Source organism: Bombus pascuorum, chromosome 7 (genome assembly GCF_905332965.1).
Source record: "Bombus pascuorum chromosome 7, iyBomPasc1.1, whole genome shotgun sequence".
In the NCBI taxonomy this organism is placed as follows: domain Eukaryota; kingdom Metazoa; phylum Arthropoda; class Insecta; order Hymenoptera; family Apidae; genus Bombus; species Bombus pascuorum.
The window spans coordinates 16,865,944-16,887,449 of NC_083494.1; the positions used below are offsets into that span (position 1 = coordinate 16,865,944).

The 21,506-nt window shown below is 41.9% G+C and overlaps 1 protein-coding gene across 1 annotated transcript in view; it reads right to left on the reverse strand.

The window, feature by feature from the left end:
* LOC132908644 (frizzled-2-like) overlaps window positions 1-10,158 on the reverse strand; it is a 127,960-nt gene extending 117,802 nt beyond the window's left edge. The window contains exon 1 of the mRNA XM_060962829.1: window positions 9,843-10,158. The gene's annotated coding sequence lies outside the window, so the exon portion shown is untranslated. The remainder of the gene's footprint in view (window positions 1-9,842) is intronic.
* Window positions 10,159-21,506: the final 11,348 nt, after the last annotated feature.

Below are 21,506 nucleotides of genomic sequence, written 5' to 3' on the forward strand. Positions count from 1 at the left end.
GAAAAGGGGTCGGAGTTTCAGTAACCATTAGGAGGCACAACGTGTTTTTAACGGTAGTGTCGCCTTTCGTCGTCACGGTAAACATCGACGCGTTTGCTCTCCCACGTTCCGTTAGAATATTATAAAATTACCACTTGACACGCTGTTTTACGACTGCCATGGTGATTGCGTCTTAATTCACATATTAATGTCGTCCTAGCCACCGATTATCCGCGGAGAATTCGTGAAAATCCACTACATCCACCACGTTCTCTATTACTGATTGCAATTTATTCGATTTTTAATTCGATTTTTATTTATTAATTCTTTATCTCTTAATTGCCACGATCGAGATCAAACGCAGAGCTAGATCTAAACTGATGCAAGAAATATACCTGCGTCGCTCAAGTTCCACGTTTGTCTCTGTTAAATAGCTGACAGTTTGTAAAATCTATAGAAATTTTTGAAGCGTCATTAAGAACAGATATTTTAATCCTTTTAACGTTTCAGCGTTGAACAGACACACGTAAATTCACGTTTTCTATTCGTACTAATTAATTTAATTATGGACTTAACATATTGGATAAATATCTCCTAGCTGTACATGATTTTGCCCATAATGGGTCGTATCTCAATTCTCAGCGTATTTATTTCGGTGTATCCCAACAAAATTTATCCTAACGCACGGATCTACCGATAATTCGTCATTTGTCAACATAGTCGGAAGTATTTCCATGTACCATGCGATGTACCAAGCATTACACAGACGCACTCGACTCAACCAAATGGAATTTCAAATTCTGCCCGATCCATTTCGCCAGCCTTCGACCGACGTACGCGTGATGGATTTTGCCATGTTCTGCTTGATTTCTGACTACGAGCAACGGAGAATGAAGTTCTTGTAGCGACGTCGAAGGAAGTACAGAGGTCCAGATAATTTGAAACGCGGATGCCAGAGGTTGAAGGAATCTTGGAATTTTAATAAACCATGTTTCTTAATGGGTGATTCGAAAAATAAGCGAGGTTTAAGTAGTGTCGTATATTTTAATGGATCGAATAGACAGGAATTTTCTATCAGTAAACGTGATCTAAGATATTTTCCATATGCTGTAGTCGGAAGATCGTGAGAAACTTATCTTCCTACTTGATCAAAATCAAGGATACGATGAACGGATAATATCACGAGATAAATATTATTCAAACTGGTGAATTAGTTATTTGATTCCAAATTTATATTTCTACGAGTGGAGTTAATTAACTTGAGACTATTTGAATTCGAATAACGGATACTTGGAATAGCGGCGAGATGACGCTTGTTAAAATGTCCGTAACGAAGAAAGAAACTTTTTGGACAAATTGTTTAAAAAGGATAGACAATTTTGAAAGAAAGAAGCGAAACACAAGAAACGGTAGCCTTTAAATTCGAGTACCTGACTCGAAGCAGAGTATTGCGCCAATGAAGGCTTAAAAAATTGAAATATCATTTCGAGTCGACTAAATAATAAGTTCTCGTGGTAAAACAATTGCAAATTCCTCGAACGCAGCTTCGCCTCGTCTAACCCGAACGACGCTGTAAAACGAAACGTGATGAAACTCTATCGATTTCTTTGTCTCTCTCTGATATTTTTACAGAGCTCTATCGTAGAAGATGACTAAGATCGATAGGAATCCCAGGGAACGTACGAGGCGGATGTTGACCTCCCTTCTGCGAGACTCGCACGAGACGCCAATAAGAAAATATCCTTGTCGCCTGCGGAGACTGTGCACTGTGCACTGTGCACTGTGCACCTTCGGGGAAACAAGCAGACGCGTGACGAATGAATAACGGGCTCCGGTGTCCACTTTAAAATCGGAAGCGATAAATCGTCCCGTGGATCGAACGTTTCTAGCTACTGTGTGTGTCACGTGGCTCGTCCTATTCGAAGGAAAAGCAAACGGACGAGAACGCCATGCGACAGACAATACACAGTTCCGTGTCTAGGCCGTGTCTCTCTTTTCGTTTCAACGACCGATAAATCGGCCGTTAAACGCTCGTAAAACTCACACCCGCAGCCACTTGTCGCGTCGGTTCCGGGGTTGTTGCGGACGATTACAGCACATCTTCGAGATTCCCGTGGCGCGTTTGAGGGTAGTTTGCAAGCTTCTCGCATTTCCAGGTAGGGATTAGCCGGAGAAGCAGCGACGAAAGAAGGCACACAGCTTTCTTTCGTTTACGAACCGTGTCGTGTCACGGTCAAGCTGCCCCTCGAATCGTGTTTACGACAATAAATAAGTAATACGGTAAGCTCGTTTGACTCACCTAAACATCGTCTAAAATCCAATTTTAAACTTTGCACAGATTATCAAAACTGTGAAGCATTGGTATAGTAACGAAAGAACCGCATGATGTCTACTTTTTGGCAGCAAGTTAAGATCGAACGTCTTTATAAGATTTGAGAGAACCGATGAAAACGGAAGGAAATTAAACGAAGAGAAGAAGATACGATCGAATAAAGATCTCCACGACTTCTCGTCACGTCGCAAATGTTGCGAGGCTAAAACCAAGAAAAGCTGCTGACAATGATGACGATGAATGGCTTACCGTGACTCGTTTTTTGATTCTTCGTGGTGTACAACTGGCTACCGTTGCTCGCCCCTTGGTGCCAAGGATATGATAAATTCTCTGTACGACACTATCGCGACTAAATTTATCGTCTATTGAAAATAATTTAACGATAGTCAATTCTATTTATTTACGTGAAAAAATAATAATTGTTCATGTCCTGGAAATATCATAGAAACTCTTAATATTTGTATTATATGATATATGATGTATTATATACGATTATAAAGTAGATAACTTAATTAAGAATGTCTTGATCGTCCAAGTAACCTTTCCGTGTGATTGTCGCGTTCGAAAGACGTCTGCTGAACGCGTCATCGGCAATCGGCATACCTTCATAAACCACAGTTTCCTTCTGGTGAAAGGTATTCTCGTTATGAACAGATATTCTGCCTAACGGGTGCTTTCATACACCCTGTAAATCGATAAGATGCGATACAAGAGCACCGCGCGAAATACAAGCGTCATTTGCTTGGTTAGAATTTTGCTGGATCGCTTGAAGTTGAACGCGATGAATCTCGATAGACACGTTGTTGGCGAATGTGCCATCGATACGTTTGAACAGAGCAAGCGAGGACCGAAGCTACAGACCTCTTTACACATCCAGGCCGAGGACTTGGTAACGACAGCCGGCGAGCACACGCTCTATGGATCCTTGAACGGGTGAGACTGAACAGCCGGTGAATCGGTGCTGCAAGACACTCTAGACTCTAGACACCTAAAGCACTCTACACGCCGCCTACGAACGCAACCAAATGACGTTTCGCTGCGATACGCTGACGAAGCGTCGGTATTCCTTCGCTTCTCCTCGACAAATTGATGGTTCGATCCATTATACGTATAGTTTCAGTGTATGGTACCACGAACTGTTAGCGATTGTGATGTCGTAACAGAGTAGCGAAATTGTAAAGTCTGTCGGTAATCGGAGTATTTGTGTTTCAGTTGCTGGAACAAAAGAATCGAAAAAAGAAAAAAAATAAAAATGCACGAGGACATAAACTCGGAACTTTACGAAAGAAATGTTTCATACAGATTGTCAATGTAATAATTATAGGTGTAATCGATACAGGCATACATGATAGAGAAAATGATCCTAGATTTTGAACAGAATCCTAAGTGTCTGTCGCTTGATTAATTAGTTTGAGATACGCGTACGACATGCAAATTGAACAAGTTTAAAAATCTTTGCTCGCTCCTCTATGATTTATATCGAATTGTCAAATGTTCGAAGATATTTGTATTTTTAGAAGGAAGAATGCCTGGATAAGGGAGAAATAATTTGACATCTCTGCAAACATACTTAGCAAAGCAAACTCTGAGGGGGCTTAAACAAATCCCTAACTTGAATCTAGCATACGTGACACTGCCTTAACGATCACGACAACATCGATCTTATTCCCGAATATATCTGGCTTTGCATACGATTACTCTTGCAAGCATTCTCCGCATGCTCGCGAAATCGTCTCATTCTGCAACTAACGTTGCTTCGTAGTTTGATGCGAGTGCATCGAAGTTGGGCGCGATATTGCAAGCGTTACAGAGATTGCTTTCCTTCTGCATTGCGCACTTTTGCGTTTCTGTGTGCACTCTAACGGTTCTGCTACATTAAAAGATCAGAACGTTGCCACGCCTGCACGAAATTCTGATCCATTCTTCAAACAACCGGCTCAAATATCAAGTACACTCCTCTTCCAATATCAGTGACTCCATTCATCTCGTCCTAGAATCGTACAATTTTTCAAACGATAAAGAAACTAGGAAATTTCGTTCGTTGGTTTGCTTGATTCGTGAAACTTGAATTGCATCTATATTTGAACTATTCTAACCTCGCGAAGAAAAATAGCCTGGGGTTATTTTGCAAGAAGGTTCCATTCTCGTCCTACTAAGTTGATTTTTCTCGACGATGCTTTTATAAGAAAAAGCAAGGTAAGAAAGTGAAAATATATTCTCTTTTAGAAATTTTATAAAGTCAGAAACGTGTTCCGTATATTTCATACGTTTATACGTTCGTTGAATTTGATGCAGATAATTGAACCATCGATCAAAGACAAAATGTGCAACATCCTATCGCAGAAATAAAAATCTGTAGAAAATCGTAAGTTAATGGATATGTAGAAATAATATTACGAATTATTCCATTGAATATAATTCGAAGATGTAATTCCTTGACCGAGGATAAATATCCAAAAATGACAAAATCCCTTAATCTCTTAATTCTATGCCGCGGCAAATATTCTTCAACCAGTTTGATAAGACGATGAACGCAAAGCGGTTGGACCCTTGAATTACGACCGAATCAATGGAACAGCCGCAAGGGAAGCGGAGTGTGAACAGCGGCAATGTTCCATCGTACGTATCCAAATATTGGCCCATTACATGATCATAATGCTTCCTCACCTCGTGTATTAAACTCTCGTTCCGGGCTCCGTAGAGTTTGCCCAGGGATGAATAAGGTAGACCTGTGTGTACATGCCGCTCGTTCTGATCTAGGCCACGTTTCCTTTTGTGTCCTGTTATCGGCTCTTGCACCTCGCACAATGCTCTCCCGCGAACATATTGTGCATGCAGTTCAACTTCTCTTGGACGGAACCCTCTGTTACTCGCGTTGTATTCGTTTTCTTGTAACAAAACGACCACTAGCTCCCTGAGAGAGATAGAGAATCGCTGTTTCTCTAGTGAAAATCGCACAAGTTCCTGATACCAGCGTTTCGCGACATACGCGAGTTCTCTTCCTCCGTTTACAATAATACGCAGCTAGATATCCGGTCCCTTTCAAGGTATCACTTCCTTTTCTTATTCTCACCCTTCTTTACTGTTGGCAATATTCGTATTTTTCAAATACTCGCTTCTTTCTTCGCAAGATATTATATGATATGTATACCGTATCAGAGGAATTTTTTCCTTAAATTCTGTAGGAGAAAAATTGGAAATCTCCCTAATAATTCTTTGTATCTTTATCAAAATATCGTAAAACTGCTGTAAATTTCTTTTCGTCGCGCTCGTTTCATATATTTTTACAACACGTATTTACGCTTGTATCCTGCGCATCTTTGGATCTTCAACGTTATATTGGAGCGTTGAGAATATTGAAGATCGTGGATCCGCGATGGTTAATTTCTTAGTACGATGACTAACCATTGACACGTGGAACCACGAATATCAAGATCACGGGCAAAGAAATTTCGCTGTGTTTCGATCTTTACGAATATCGTTCGAAGAATGGCGAAAGTTCGAGGTTTCGAGGAAATACATTTGCGACGTTGAATCATCGAAATCGAAGCGTTCAACGGTGAATCAGTAGCACGAACTAGAATTGCCTCGGAGGACAAATAACGCGACACGTAGTCCGGCTTGTATTCCAATTTAGGACGTATTTCCTCCTGCGTCGTATTATTGATTTCCGCCCTTTGTGTCGCGTGATCAAGAAAATTGCCGTCGCGCTACCGAGGAAGCACATCAATGCCGGGAAACGAGCTCGACGAAGGAGGGGATGGTGGTACATCTACCCCGGAACGGGTAATGCACCATCCGTCGCCGGTAGAGCAACTGCACGCCAAGTCTCGAGCAAACGAATTCGCCTCCGGTTGTTCGTTTTCATTACCTAATGATCGGTACGGTTCAAGTCCGTCGAATTTTCTCTTTTCGAGATCAGTGAGAATTGAATAGACTGCTATGGTCACGACCGGTCGAGTGTAACTAACAGGTTTTGGGTGGAAAGGTGCGGAAGAACAATTTTCGCTGAACATATTTCATTGAAAGTATCTTCCACGTATAGTCGATAGGTTGGTCGGAAACAATAGCTTTGTGGAAGTTAGAGAGCAACGCGGTTTGGTAAGAAAGAGACAGTACGAAGTAACGAACGTACAGCGGTGGGTAGAATTTTCGAGTAAGGGGATGAATAGGGGTGCCTTGACCACGATATAATGTATCAAAGGGAGATATGATATAGCAGTATGATGGTGCAAAATATTTGTTGGGATCCCCGATACCGAACAAAGGCGAGTCTCTCTCGATTCGAATACAGTTTTGCACCTGGATGACTCGATTCGTAGTCGAGTGTCTGTCAAACGTAATTCGAATTCGAGTGCCGTGTCAACTTCTATTAACATCGTTACTTCGCTTTTCTCGATTCTTCTACATAAAACGCGCTTCTAAATCATATAATCGTAATACTCGTTTAAATACACACTCGACGATCTCCCTCCCGTGGTTGGTTTCTGGTTGGAACAAGTGGAAAGGCCACTTTAAACGAGGCGATCATGCAATTAAGCGTTTCGATTTTCGCGAGAGGCAAACGTCAGCAGCGTCGTACGGTGGAAGCGGCAACGAGAATAAACCGAGACGGGAGGACGGCGAGGGTTGGATGGGAAAGAAAAAGAGAAAACACAGAGAGAGAATACACCGTCCCGTGGGATCTGTTGGGCATTGTCGAGGGGGTTGTTTGGTTCGTCGCCCGTCGTTCGAGGGCGCCACCGTTTTCCCTCTCTGGCACACCTCCCCTTTCCGTTCTCGCCCCCTTCTCCACTGCCACCTCTGTCCATTCCTCTTGTCAGAAAGGAAGAGGGGCACCTTTCCATGGAGGTGGGAGGGAGGGCGGAGGTTTAGCTCGGGACTGTCACTCAGTGATGGATGATTCTACCCCAACGCGATCAATTCGCCTACCACGCGCGTGTACATGCCTCGGGGGTGAAACTCACCCTTCGTGCTCTTTCCCTTCGCCCTGTCGCGAATCGCGCCGCTTCCGACCGATCTAGCGGAAAGACGAATTTCTTCGTTGGTTACGTGCCATCGCTGGAGCCAATGTCTTTGAGAGCCACTCCCTGCGAAAAGAGGAAGAAAACCGGGAGGAAGAAGCTCGAAGGATACCAAAAGGCGAGAGGTAAATGTCCCTTTAACAATCTTTTTATTGAAATTTTCCTGAGATATTAATGGAATATTCATAGCACGATAGACGCGGAGAACTACAAGGCACACACTGTACAGGGGAGATAGGATACACGGTTTGCAGGCGTATCGACTCGGCCAGCCTGGAACCAGCCTGGAATCAGCCAGAAACCAGGGATATTCGATGGCTTAGCGTTGACACGATAACACCGGTGTTGCGAAGCCAACGTCAATGGTGAAAATGCTAATGATAACGATTCATCTTTTCAGCCGGCGAGGTTCCTCGTACGCGCGTGCCTTCCACCGTACCGCGAGGCGCAATCTAATTTGCATAGTAAATTTTAATCAATCTAACCGCGAACCCGTGGTATACGCACGTACTTACACAGAGGTATCGTGTACACGTGTGAGCAGGTTGCGCGTGCATTCCCTGTGCGTAGTAGAAGCACGACGGCCAGGTAGGTGCACACGATCCGGCGTGGTTGGGAGCTTGTGCCTCGCGTTCACCCCGTAATTACTTTCCTCTGCCGGTGCACGTCAATTCAAATTGCTTTCGAATTACCTAACGCTACGCGGTGGGACAGAGCCGAAGCGATAGGCGTAGACAGAGAGTGCGAAAGGAGGAAAAAGGAGAAACACGCGCGAGCACAAGCGAGCACACGCGTAGAGCAATAGAAAGGGGGTGAGGGGCTGACATAAAAAAAAAAGAAAAAGAGGAAGAAAAACGAGAAAGAGTGTACGACACGAGAAGGGGTGGAAGCGAGAAAAAGTAGACAGAGGGGAAAACGGCCTAGCTCTCTCTTTTTCTGTATCCACGACGATGTGTGCTCCTCGTAACAAGCTCGAGAATTACTCGGTCTCGGTTCCGCTCCTGGTTACATAGCCACAGGCGTTTAGTTCATCGCTGTGCTGGCTGCTGCAGCTCGACCTGCCTAAAGAACTGAAACGACGGTTCTTTGGATTATCGTTGCGCGACAAAAGATAACGGCGCTTATCGCGTCGGAACGTTGGGGGAGAGAAAAATTCTCTCTGAAAACGCGCACACAGCCGCGTATTGTCGACTCGCGCCTCTACGTCGAGTGGCTAACCGGATTTCTTCTAGGCAAACGGTTTCCACGCGACGACAACTCGCATTGTGCCTCTTCCTCCTCTTTCTTTTTTCTTTACTCCGCGATTTTCACGGCGCTCGAGAGTTATCTGCCACACAATGCTGATACTTATCGACGCGCCAACGCCACTTCCTTCCGTAATTTCGACTTACGGGTGCTTACGGAATCGTGGCTATTTCTGCAAATTCGTATTTTCACGAATGTATTAATCGAAGAGTCGGATGCTAAGTAGAGGTCTGTTTCACCTACTGAATTATAGTATTACGTTATAACTGAATTATATTGTAACGCGTACGTCGAATATCACGTATTTTTCTGTATTTTCCCGCAATTTAGTGACTACCGTTTCCTGTCGAAGAATCCATCTCATAGTTTCAATGCGAATTTTCCGAACGAAGAACGTATCACGATAAGACGTCAAGTTTAGAAGCAGAAGAATAACCAAGTATATCGACCGTTCGGTTAGAGAACGCTCGATAAATGATCGTATCGAATCGATGTTCGTTGAACGGAAGAAAGAAGAAAAATCAATCGGCTGTGTAAAATTGGTTGGTGCGTTCCGCGTACACATTCGGGAACAAGATTTATTTTAAAACACTGGGCTGCCCCTAACGACCCGATAATGTTAGAATGAATTTTCATACACAGTGAACGGTATATCCGATGATACGTAAGCCCTTTCACATTTTCTCATTTTGTTTTCCAGGATTATAAATCACGGACAAGGATCGGTGGTCATTCCCCTCTGGAGTGTCTGCAGAATATCCAAGTATCAAAGCGTTGAGGGAGCTATTACGTTTGCGTGATATCGCTCGGGTATCCCTGATCGATTGTCCATTTACACGAAGTTACGGTCACTGGACAATGTCGGTAGAATTCCACGAAACACGAAGAGAGCGACTTCCAGTCTGCGGACGCGACCGCGTTAATTAGCCGTCGCTTAATCCTCGTTGTAGCTCGTAGCCTCTGGATCGTCGTAACCGGCGATTTACTCTGCCAACGTTGCGATCTCAACGATGATTTCGCAAGGTAGAATCTCGAGAGAATGAAACGCATTGAATTTTAATCGAGACCGTCGCGTCGGCTCGCAAACGGTCCGTCGCGACACGGAGACGCTTGATAACGGGCAATCGAAAGTCGCGCACGTTTTCCACAAGATCGAACGTTTGGACATCAAGAAGAAAGAAACCAGCTACCTTATGCTATGAAAATAATCGATGACAAAGTTTAAGGATAAAAAGGAAATAAAAAGACGGTTGGTTACTCACCGTAGAAAAAAAGGAACGCACTCGGTCACGAAGTCTGGAAAGACGGAAGAGCGTAGGAAGACTTTTTCACCAATTCGTCGGAAATCACCAGTTCGACAACGTTTTCACCGATCACGGAGGCGCACGTGAAAAACGGGCAAAAGTTGGTATTCACGGAGGTGGAGGAACACTCAAGACGAGGAAACCGGCACTTTCGGTGGTGTTCGTTGTGTGTACGTATACATATACGTGTAGGTTAACCTTGAAAAGGCAACCCGGTTGCGACGATACGCGAGGCTGTTTTGGGTGGCGTGCTGGTGCAGCGGGAGCGCGACTCCGGCTACGCCTCCTCGTGACTGCCACGCGAACCAGAGAAATCGATAGAATGACCCCGGCACATGCGTGCATCGTGTCCCCGCGTCTCGCGGAGGCCGCGTACCAGACCGGTAGGAGGAAGCGGAGGAAACGGAAAGGAGAGGACGAAGGAGTAGACATAGGAAGACGAAGACCGGCAGGAAGATGAAGAAGAAGGGTACTAGACGTCTCTCCCCCAAAGTAATGGGAATTTCTTTTCCATTTGCTTTTTCTTTCTCCCCTCTATCCTTCTTCTTCTTCCTTTTTTTTCTTTTTTTTTTCAAGCTTACCTCTGTGTTTCCATCCCCTATTTTTCCCCCTAACTGGAACCCTATCCCCTGGCTCTTTAGCCGCTCTCGGAACGCCCTTGCGACTTGTCTCTTCTTCCGGCCTCGCGTACCGCCTAACAAAGGCTAAGAAGGTCTAGGAGAAGCCGAGTTTATCTTACCGATGAAAATGGCTGCGGTTGCTACCTAATCGTCAAAGTGGTCCGAATCGACGAACGCTCGCTTATCAACGTTACGCCAAATAAACAGAAAAACCAACAAGACAGTTTCTCTTTGAAATTTCTAGTGTCCCTCGACGTCTCTGGCTCGCGTTACCTTCTCTTAATTAAGCTAGCCGTTTTACCGCGGTTCGCATAAAAACGCCACTATTTTTTCTCGCCTCTGTAATTTGGTGGGCAGAACATCTAACGAGCTCGTATTTTGTCCGCACGCTGTTCGGTCGTGCTACGCCTTGTTTTCATCGACGAGGGAAAAAGGGCGCGAAAACGAAGGAGCGAGAGCAAATCTAGCAGAAACTCGACGAGGAAGCGTTCGTTTGCACACTTTAGAAGAGAGTTTACCTTTCGACGCCGCGAGTTTCGACCGTAGCTGGCGATGATCAAAGCGGTATTATAATTTCGAAACTTACACCTGGTTAATTAAGCGCGACGAATTCTGTGAGAAGAAGAGGAGTCCAGGGTTGGTGACTAACCTCCCCCCCTCCCTTTTCCAACGGGCAAAGTTTAAACGTAAGACAAACACGAACGAACGTGGCTGGATAAGGTCCAAGAAATTTATCGTTTGGAAAGGCTAACTGGCGGCCGCCGCGCACGGCAGCTTGTAAATTCCAACCCCCGATAAATTCAGACGTACACAACGGTAAATTTTCATAAGGAAGAAAAGCTAGCTCTCGCAGTGCTTCCTTTCGCCGTATCGGTCATATACGCGACAATTTATTACCGATCGGGGCTGAAATCTTGTTTTTCAGCTGCACCGGATGAATCGGGGGTAGGCAAACGTTTTAGCAAGCGGTGATCGGTGTGCTTGCTCTTGGATGAAAATCGAAACGGGTTTTCAAGCTCGTGATATCCGGAAAAAACAAGAGTTTGACGTAGCTTTTGTACATTTTGCTATGTTTACGAGAGTTATAAGCCGAGTTCGACGTACAATATTACCGCTGCAGGTAAATTGGAAATCGATCGAGGTTATTTGCGAAGAAAAATTAAATTACGATCGTAGCTATTTCGTAATACGGTGATATTTCGATTAAGCGGCTTCGTTGCGAGCAAAGTAGCTGGGATGAATCTGGAGTTAGCGAATAATTGAGCCTTAGGTTAAGTCGACAAATGTTAATTGAAATAATATATAATTCGTTGATATCTCGTGTTCGTTCTACGTTCTTCAAGCTTGTCACAGAAATAAAACAAACGAAGAATGATTTATATACACCGAGACGATATTATATTCCCGACAATAACGGTTCAGAATACTTTAGAATTATGTGGAAGAAGAATTGTATCGCGTATGAATTCTACGCCGACGACAACAGACAATGAAACTCGGATGAACCAAAACCTCGGTTAATCCATCAAGTACCAAGGTTGTATTAACGTAACGTTTCATTTCTAATTTCTTTTTACACATTATTGAATTCGACTGAATTCACATTGTCATTATAATAGAAAGAAATTCGGGGAATTTCGTTGCTATTTCTTCTTCCTTCTAGATTTCGCTACTTCATGATGTTATTTTATAAAGTTTGGCAAAATTAAAGTATGTTACAAGAATATGACATTTAAGTCACGAAAATCTCTCTTATTTAATAATATCCTTGTATGAGTTACATAATATTTTTAATCAATCATTTTCATTTATCGTTAAATCCACTTTAATAACCAATCACTGTTAATAATCGGACACCGGTTAATTAAAGCTCCGCTATATTCGTATGTCACGATGAAATTGCGAGCCCTAGCCATTTAAAGCGTTTCTATTCAAGACTTTGTCGCGTTTGTAGCTTGAAGTTTGTAGCAGGTTGATCACGAGCACGAACAGCAAAGTAAAAAAATACAAGTAGATCCGTACGCTGCGGAAAAGTTTTGCGAGAGTGGGCAGAGCGGGGTGACTGCGAAATGTGCAGAAAGGCAGGATGTACGACATCGGAAGACGCGGCGTCAAAGAGGAAAGGACTAAAGGAGAAAGAGCAGGACGCTGTTGGATCTGAGCCAGGCTGCATTTTCGAATAGATAGGGACGTTGCAAGTCCTTGCCAGAAAAGAGATTTTGCATCGTGGCTTTAAGCGGTGCAAGCGTAATGGCGCGGAATCGGGTACGTTGGTAAAAATTCTCGATGGGAACGCTCACATAACGTTTCATGCGCGATGCTCGTTTTTCCTCGTGAGACGAACGAGGCTGGACCGAGTTACATCGTTGAAACCCGCCTCCTTTTCTGCTGCTACTTTCCAACGCGAGATCTTTCGCGAATAAATACGACGGTGGTTGTAAGATCGAAGATTTCTTCTCGATTGTGGCACCGCGAAGTACGGAAAATAAACGATTCCGAGTACCACTTGCAGCTGCAGTTTCTATCGTGTCGTGTTCGAGTAGTACAAAGTGAAACGGAGATTGTACTTTTAATAGTCTTAGAAATTTTGGTGTTTACCGATTTTCTGGCGTAAGACCGATGTTTGCTACGACTGCCTTTCCGAATAATCCACTAATAAAAATATCTAAAGATATCGAGTCATTAATAAAGAATTTTTACGTTTTCATCGACTCGTACAGCGCTTTATCCCACCCAGATAACGTTTCCATATTAATTTCCCATTACGAGGTTGGAAAATTCGGCTAATAAAACGACGATTACCCCTTTTATCGAACGACTATGATTATTCCGTGCAATCTGCCATTGCACCCACTTTGAAAACGTATCTAAAGGCTCTAAAATAACCGGGTAGATATCGCGATACGGTCGACCCTATCGTCATCCCCTGTACACGATGACGAAACGAACTTGCCGGAGTAGAAAAATCCTGGGTGAACGGGCATGAATCGAAACCGAGAGAATGGACGTGAGAACGCGTGCCGGCCTAATAAATAGGGAGCTGGAGTAGCGCGGCCTCGCGAATGGAAGCGGTTCGTCTGTTTTACGAGTGATTCCAGCAAATTTGAAGCAAGAGATTGTAGTTGCCCACGGCTGTGTGTACACCGAGCAGCGAGCACCGAGCTGAGGGACGAGAGAGGTGAGAGAGAAGAGAGGAGAGAAAGATTTAGAAGCAGGGTGGAGGTTCCATGGTGTCATGGCAACACCCGCCGCGATAGAGAGCGCCTTTGGCCCCCTTTTGCACTGCCAACACACTGTCGTTCGAACGAGAACGTATCGCGGTGTTCGAGGAGCCTGTACGACGAGGTTAACGGCGGCTCCTTCAAAAGGAGAGAATCGGAGCGATCGATCTCTCATCCCCCTTTTCTGTCCTCGATACTCGTGCACGGTCATCTTATCGGTAGAACGGTAGCATCTGCCGGGCATATATTGGAAAAACGATAAGGAGTACAGAAAGAAATTATACCGGTCATAGAGCGCACGATTTCCTTCTAAAAGCCACCCTCCCGCGAGCCGTATTTCTCTACCTTGATTCCTCGCCAATCTGATTCCTCCCTCAATGGGAATATTCTGTTAAGGAAGCTCTGTTTGCTTATCGAACGACTACGTTCCGTCGAAATATTTACGTCTTTGCCTGGGGATTTCAGACGGATATTGGCTCACGTTTGAGTTTCACGGATCGGAGATGTTCTGGCCATTTTTAGTGGAGCGTGCTACGTTGTTACGGTAGTTTGGAGTTGTTGTAGTTTCTTCCTTTTTTTATACGTGGCTAAGCTAGGTAGTTTTAGAAAGTGGACAAATAAATAGAAAGTAAGGAAAAACAAACGCGAAACGTTCAACTGTGCAGCATACGCGTAAGTGGCAAATTGTAATAATAATCGTAAATCGGTATCCTGAATTCCAGTAAAGATTACATGCGTACATTATTTCTTTCGCAGGCAATTTGAGAAGTCAATTCTAAGCGTGAAGTTACTGAAAGTAGTCGGACGAGGTGTATCTTCCAAGTTGCAAATAATCTAATTTTGCGCTAGAAATATCCAAGTAGCGATCTATCTTACCTTCCATCACCTCGGTGTCTCCGTTAAATAATGAGGGTTAATAAAAATAGATAAAAACAGGAGTCTGTTCAGCGGGAGTGTAACTATACGATGTACCAACGATATAACAAACTATAAAATAAGAAACTGCCATTATTAGTAAACTGTCCAATTTCAATTTAAAAATCATTACCGACATCGATCACTGAAAAAACAAAACTCGTTGAATATCGTTCAACTTTATGCCTTCCATAGGGAGGAAATATTTTATTACAAAGTTTCAATTTGTTCATGGAAGGGTCGTGTTCACGGAGGCATTAACGAAGTATTCTTACGTAGATCGTAACCCAGATATTCGGACGGTATATTTCTTCGACCAGATTCGGATGAAATGTTACAACGCGGCTGGGAATTTAGGGTAGAACTTGGGAACCCGACTGTTTTCTCTAAAACTTTCAACGCCGCGGAGTAAACACGACCGCGCACTAGTCGCGCTAACAAAGTCCCTCCGGTTTTATCACCGTGCGCGAAAATTCGCACACGTCTATTCGTTGGTTGCTAAGGTAAACATTTTATAGATGCCACTATGTGTCATTCTCCACATAGTTTTCGTCGAGGGTGACACATAGTCCAATGGATAGAGAACAGTCAATTGCAAGCAACGATTCCACACATTCTGTTAGAATTTAATCTTGAAGTTAAGATTAATAATCTGTGGAAGACACAATGTTTGTGTTAAAACAATATTCGGTGATATTTATTAAACAGAACTACAGAACCTGATGTACATAAGCGAGTGATATAATTAACAACGTGTGCAAGAATCGTTGATCGTTGGCCAGTTACTTTCAGACTAGACTTACGTAGTGACCCATGATCCCTTAATTACTTTGAGCCCCCACTCTCTATACAGTAATGAGTATGATCCGTGTAAGTGTCCTGTTCAAATGCCTGTGTGGGTGTCTGTGCAAGGGTATTGTGCCAATACGAGAAATATCGTTGTATTCCAACACATTCTCCTAAATGTAGAGTATTTATTATGATATTTACAGTGGACGAAACAAATTTCTGCGTTTCTCTAGTTGCGCTCGTAAAAGTATAAAAATGCATGAGAATACTTTGTACAGACAGAGCAAAACAGAGCATAATGCGAAAACACTGAACAGTGTGCAACAGTTACATCGAATCGAATTCGTAATGATATCGAAAGAGGAGTATTTTTCGTCGAAGGATAAAGATCATCGACGAGGAGCCACCCTCGTGTCGAGGGGTGGTCAGGATGCGTGAAGGGTGTTTTGTCTTTCACCAGCACTCGAGCGAATTTCGAAATTCGGGTATATGCAAGAGGCAAGCGTCGGGCCGCGGCTGAGGAAATCTGAATTGCAAATCTGGACGCAATTAAAAGTGTATCGTGCGAGAGTTGCAGGCCAGGCAGCCGGCGCGCGGACCGTCGGGGGTCGAATCCGCAATTAAGGCGAAACATTATATAACGATGGCAGTCGAGGGGTGGAGCACGCGGCGCTTGGCTCGGCGACTCTTGTCCGCGGAAATTAGCGACCGCTTAAAAATCGCGACACAGCCAATTAATCACAGGGCGGTGTCACGAGATGCGCGCGAAAACCGGAACCGTGTCGCTGCTGTTTCGCTAATAGGAAATTTCGTAACGTTCGTTTCGTCGCTCTCGATCGCTGTTTACTTTAATCGATTATTTCGTCGCAGTGTTCGATACAGCTTTATCTCGTTGGTAACTTTCGAGGACCCAGTTATAATCCCGAAAAGGGGCATTGTTCGTTGAATAACCTATCGAAAGCTGCAATTTGTGATATGAATTGTTAAATGGAAAAGATTCGCTTATTGGTAGGATGATATTTATTTCGTAAGATTTTAGTTGTGATTCTGAATAAGGTTTAGCAATAAGTAGATCAGACATGTTTATGCATTTATGGAGATATTTCAAGGTGCAAAAATATACAGAATATACGTATACATGTACGGTAAAAGTATTCACTGTATAAAAAAGATTTCTCCTTCAGTTCCATTATATTCGTAAAAATATAAGTTTACATAAATTTGTGACTTATTTATAACATTCTGTAGAGAATATTTGCAGTTGATATTTTCTGCCTATATCTTACCTTTCTATTCTAAACAAATTGTAATCTCTAAGAAATAATTGTTTGTTAAACGATCCATTGAAATCTACGATTTGTAATATGGATTATCAAATGGAACTGTTCATTCGGAAGGACTCACAGTGATGGTTAAGATTTTAAGGAAATTCCGAGAAAATATACAGATATTTCGTGACGTTTAATAACGCGATCCCCTAGTAGAATATGTAATTCCACTCTATTTTACATATCAGATACAACTGGCTGAGAAGATTCTATCCCTGTAACAAATATACACGACGAAATTTTCCTCGTTATAGACATTCTCATCATCATCGATATGAAAGTTACACGCTATAAATTAAATATTCATATACTGAATATGCAGATGTTTCTTCTTCGCATAAAAGACGCAAATATTAAAAATACACAACGCTATAAATACGTTAATTAAAATCATGCACGTGCACGAACCATGCATAAACAGCTATCGCTAAATAAAATCTCGCCGCTTCTATGCAGCAAGCCGGTAGTTTCTCTCAAAGACGCTAACTTTAAACCACAACTTTGCGATGCTAACTTTGGTTTTGCATCGTTCACCGCGTTTGCCGCATAGCTGCGCGATACAGACTTTCCCGGACGAGATTTAGGTTACTATAAATATGAAGCTTATGATGTGACTTAACCGAGCGACGAATTTCATTAGTCCGGAAAATTTTCGGTAAGAGCCTGACTACGTTAATCTACGCTATACGTGTCAGGTTAGTTTTAACTAGATATTAAGGCGGCCAAATCGATAATCTAGCGATAAGACATTAAATATATCACGAACAAGCAATCTCACGTACGACGACCAATTTAATCGTGAAGCATCATCAAAACGGTTGTCTCGAAGCGATCAGAAAGGAAGTTTCTGTTAAATAATTCAAATAAATGGAAAGTACTAGTCTCTAATCGTAGAAAGATGGAAGATTTCGCGGTGATTTTATCTGAAATAGCATCACCGACTTCAATCTGAACCAATATGCGCTTTTACTGCAATTCACATTTTCTTCTCTATAGAACAAAAAGGTACTGCTCGATTAAATCGACGCTCGTGGGACGTTTCATTTACCATTCTCGAGTGACAACGTTTATATAAATTGTACATTATTAAATTGTTTAAATCGCACGAAATATAAAGACCTTTTATTTCGTTTTTCGCGTTTGGTTATTTCTGGGTTAAAAGCTCGATAATTATCGGATTTTTACACTCAGTCAGAATGCTGTCCAAGTCGAGCAATCGATGCACCGTCATACAAGCTGCCGTGCATTCGATATATCGCGGATGATTTTTGAAAAAAACGAGTACAGGAGGGATTGGTGGGAAAGAGACGAATAAATTTGACAAGAGGAAATGATCGCGATAGGAAAAATACATGGTCTTTTTCAGCTCGATGCATCATATACCAAGCACTATCGAATCGTACGTTGTCGTTGAAAGAGCCGGCAAAAACATCGTGACTCGTATTTTTGGTCTGCCAGTTTTTCAGCGATGCGTAAATTTCAAATAAAATTGTGCCACCAATTGAATCCGCCAGAAGAATGCGCAATGAATTTCGTCAATTGCGATTTATCGTCGCGCGAGTTTTTAAACGCGTGACGAACGGGATGAATAAAAGAGAGGACCGTGAACGGTAGATAAATTTCCCTCTTTTGCCGCTATTTTTTCCCTCTTTTTTTCGCATTTTTGTCCGTGGAAAACAAAAACGTAACGCACGACCAAAGTAACAATCGATTAGTAGAGTTTCCTGTGAACCGTGACAACTCTATGTAAATTATTGTCGGATTAAAATCCTGCGTTTTTAGCTTTAGATAGTTTCTGTTGTTACTCCTTTATTTCTTTCCAAACGAATTACTGAATTTTGATTCTAATAAATGATGGGAGTAGCGAGTGCTTTTAGAGAATGATTTAAACGAACGATGATGAAAGAGGTAAATCTTGGGAACGGTACGGAGGAAACAAACGACATAATTTTATACTTTCTTTTCGACAGCATAATATTCATTTACAGACGAATGCGAATGAATTTTCCTTTTACTCTTTTAGTCTTGGCAATACGTCCGGGAAAATATCTTTCTCTTATTTCGATACTGAAAGAAGAAGCACAGAGTCTAGAATATTTCGAAGAATTTTCAGGAGATTGGTTTTCATCGATGAGTTCTACTACTACTCTACCCAATGTTCTTGCAATCTTTTCTCTTTCATTCACATTGTACGAATTCCGAGATATTATCGATTTTCCAATATCTCGAATCTTCACTTTTAATCGTCCATCTTCATTAATCGTCTTATCGTCAATTTTAATCAACAACTGAATCGAAATTATTCAATACCAACTTTTGTCGTTCTTTCATTAATAACTTAAGTTGCAACGTTAATAATTGCTGCTGAAAAAAAGCAGCGCAAAAATGTACTGCAAAAGGAATTCTAAAAATATAATCAAGAAAATGCGAGCAAAAGATAATAAGAGAGTATGGAAAGAAATGTCAGCAGTAGACGTAAACAGCGTCGTAAAGGGGATAGAAGGAAACGGAGGAACAGTTTCTACGAGTGAAAATACAAAAGACAGACTCCAAGATATCCTTGAATCTAACTAGCTCCAAAAAGTTCTAAAATATTCTAGGATTCGCAGGATTCTAGATTTTCGTAGAAATCCGAGAGTGCTGGCTTTAGGAGAACTTCAAATCTTTTGCTAGTGCAAAAATGTGGCACGATATATAAAACTAATAGTACAGGATTATTACAGGCTGCTAAAATGTCCGCCTTTTTTGCTTAAAACAAATTTTCTCCGCGTATTTAATTATAATACCTTAATACCTTGATAAAACAATATATAAGTTACTCTCATGAAGGAAAGTGACTAGAATTTCATGAATATTCATGCACCTAGATTGTGCGATGTGTGACTGTTGCAACTAGAACATCGAAGATCTTGCAACATTATTTTAAGCAGCTTGTTACGCAAAAATTCCATAAGATACGCAATTCGATTATTTAAAAGAAAAACAACTCAGAATTGTGTATTATTAAAGCGCTTTCATCAAAAATCCAACGACGAAGGTAGGAAAAAATTCAGTACAGGTAGAATTAAAAAAAGATTTTCTATATAATCTATGTAAGGAATCAAAGTAATCAGACGTTCTATATACTACAATCTAATATATACATCCCTCTTTTCTACGAAGTTAAAAAAAAAAAGGATAATTAATGTATCGATCGATTCTACTATGCTATTAAAAAATTATTAAAGCGATAAAACATTGTTCGCGTGCCTCCCTTTTACTTTCGTATGAGACACGTGTCACGCGTCATGTTTATGGCTCATTTCCGCAAAGTTGATGCGAGCGGAATAAAGAACATCTTATCGTATTCACGCGCTTATGATTGCAGGTGACGATTGCTGGACGATGTTGCTGACAGGTTTATAACGACGCTGGAAAATAATCCGCGTTCTCCTGAATCGACTACACCGAGCTGTTTATTATTCCAACCGACTCTCAGTGACAGACCTGTGAATAAAGGAGATCCCTGAATACGTTTTTAGATTACAGATTACATCGAAAACGATTTGCACGTCGTTTGCAACTGCAACCAAAATGTTCGCCGAAAAGTAGATTATCACTTAAATCTAGTTCAGCTTCCTTCAGGTCGATTGAAATATCAATAACGCGGCGGATAAATAAATTGTTCGTTATTTATCGATGTAAGCGTCCGGCTATTAAGAAATTTAATTATTTTGCACGGATAACAAACCACGTGTTCCATTTTATATGAGTAGCGACGAAAGTCTGGGATTTTTAGACCACAGACAGACAGGATGCTTGAAAATTTATCGAGAGTGGCATTGGAAAAAAGCGACACCGATTAACGTGAAACCTTAGACGACAGACAGTAACCGAAAACCGTGAAACACATGTTCCATTCTCACAGCTCCATTTTTTCCAGGTTGATACCACTCGCTACCAAGTTGTATACGCAGTCTGGTTGGAGTACACACGACGGTTTCGAGTGTTCGTCTACAAACAAAATCCGGTATGACACGCCATAAGCTATTGATTTCAATGGGGGGTGGAGTTCCAGATGGGGTGTACGTACAGTCGTGAATTAATGTTTGGTGTATCATCCGCGTTTCTTATTGTAAAATAATCAGTGTGACATACCGTGTTACATTTAAATAAAAAGGTGATACAGGTACATTTTTGCAAAAACTACAAGTTATTATATATAAGATGCTTGTTTTCGTATAAATTATTAATCTTTAGAACCACCCTGGTGCTTCTCATATTTTCCTCAAATCGAAGATTCGTCATTTGCATTATCTTTTCAACGAAGACCCCGTACGAACGACGAAGAATCAAATCGATCAAATATATTTCCTGACAATTTTATAACACAAATTTTTTCATACATTTTATAATACGCGATGGGGCGGAATACACAATATGGCGCTTAGTATTTCATATTTTAGAAAGCAAACCAATAACAAACAATAACAAAGTCAATTAGTTCGACTTCCATGTATACGTCATATGTGTTATACAAAACAATTTGGAATTTCATTGATAAAAAGAGCATTTAATCGGACGATAAATGCTCGTGCAATTGGATCTTTTCGCTAGTAAATTATTTTTATCTCGGCAAAAAATCAGCAATATATTGTACTCGTAATTGGCTAGGAGAGGAATCAGCGAGCCTGCTTGGACGATGGTAAATTAGAGACGAGTCGAGGACGTTATCGCGAGCGCGGCCAGATCGCTTTCCACATCGACGAG